The sequence below is a fragment of the Lampetra fluviatilis genome, chromosome 3 (assembly GCF_964198595.1).
Source record: "Lampetra fluviatilis chromosome 3, kcLamFluv1.1, whole genome shotgun sequence".
Lineage (NCBI taxonomy): Eukaryota > Metazoa > Chordata > Hyperoartia > Petromyzontiformes > Petromyzontidae > Lampetra > Lampetra fluviatilis.
Genome location: NC_136277.1, coordinates 15,980,608 through 15,982,229, shown reverse-complemented (window position 1 = coordinate 15,982,229; position 1,622 = coordinate 15,980,608). Strand labels below are relative to the sequence as shown.

The 1,622-nt window shown below is 59.0% G+C and overlaps 1 pseudogene across 1 annotated transcript in view; it reads left to right on the top strand.

The window, feature by feature from the left end:
- Window positions 1-819: 819 nt before the first annotated feature.
- The window catches only part of LOC144949989 (phospholipid hydroperoxide glutathione peroxidase-like), a 10,043-nt pseudogene continuing 9,240 nt past the window's right edge, over window positions 820-1,622 (top strand). Inside the window, exon 1 of the transcript XR_013640332.1 lies at window positions 820-954. The product of XR_013640332.1 is annotated as a phospholipid hydroperoxide glutathione peroxidase-like (transcript). The remainder of the gene's footprint in view (window positions 955-1,622) is intronic.

The window sequence follows — 1,622 nt, the reverse complement described above, 5'->3', positions numbered from 1 at the left end:
GAACGGAGGAGGGGTGTGGTGAGAAAGGTGGGAAGTGGAGGGGTGGTGAGGGAGTGGTGAGAGTGAGGGTGAGGTGAGGGGGTGGTGAGAGTGAGGGTGAGGTGAGGGGGTGGTGAGAGTGAGGGTGAGGTGAGGGGGTGAGGGGGCGGTGAGGGAGTGGTGAGAGTGAGGGTGAGGTGAGGGGGTGGTGAGAGTGAGGGGGGGGGGGTGAGAGTTGAGGGGTGAGGTGAAGGGGTGAGGGGCGGTGAGGGGGTGGTGATAGTGAGGGGGAGGTGAGGGGGTGGTGAGAGGGAGGGGTGAAGGGAGGAGGGGTATGGTGAGGGGGGGGTGTGGAGGGGTGGTGAGGAGTGAGGGGTGAGGAGAGGTGAGAGTGGGGGGAGGGGAAGTGGAGGGGGGTGTGATTGAGGGGAGTGTTGAAGGGGTGAGGGGAGGGGTGAGGGGAGGGGTGAGGGGAGGGGTGAGGGGAGGGGTGAGGGGAGGGGTGAAGGGAGGGGTGAAGGGAGGGGTGAGGTGAGGGGAGGGGTGAGGGGAGGGGTGAGGGGAGGGGTGAGGGGAGGGGTGAAGGGAGGGGTGAGGTGAGGGGAGGGGTGAGGGGAGGGGTGAGGGGAGGGGTGAGGGGAGGGGTGAGGGGAGGGGTGAGGGGAGGGGTGAAGGGAGAGGTGAGGTGAGGGAGGGGTGAGGGGAGGGGTGAGGGGCGTGGTGACGGGTGAGGGGAGGGGTGAAGGTTGAGAGTAGGGGTGAGGGGAGTGGTCAAGGGTGAGGGGAGGGGTACGGGGCGTGGTGAGGGGCGTGGTGAAGGTTGAGGGGCGTGGAGAAGGTTGAGGGGCGTGGTGAAGGTTGAGGGGCGTGGTGAAGGGTGAGTGGTGAGGGAGACACCACGTGATGCAGGCGTTGCTGAGCTCTGCGATCCGCACTGTCAAGCAAGGAGCTGGCGCAGTTGTGGCCTGCGGCATGGTGACATTCACTACAGTACACACATACAGTACACATACACAGTACACGTACAGTATACACACACAGTAGACATACAGTCTACACTACAGTACACATAAAGTAAACATACAGTACACATACAGTCTACACATACAGTGCACACACAGTATACACACACATAGTGCACACACAGTATACACCCAGTCTACACTACAGTCTACACACTACACACAAGAGTACACACACACAGTGCACACACAGTGCACACACAGTACACACATACAGGCTACACACAGTACACGCACAGTACACATACAGTCTACATACAGTAGACACCACACACTCACGATCCGTGTGGCATGGTAACTGTAGTATAAATACTCTCGTATGCACAGTACAGTATACAGCCACGTGATACCATGCATAATCCATAAGTAAATACCCGTTTACTCTCACCACACTGCAGGTGACAACAACAACACACCCACCCTTTCACCCACTCACCCTCTCACTCACCACACTGCAGGTCACAGCAACAACACACCCACCCTTTCACCCACTCACCCTCTCACTCACCACACTGCAGGTGACAACAACAACACACCCACCCTCTCACCCACTCACCCTCTCACTCACCACACTGCAGGTGACAGCAACAACACACCCACCCTCTCACCCACTCACCCTCT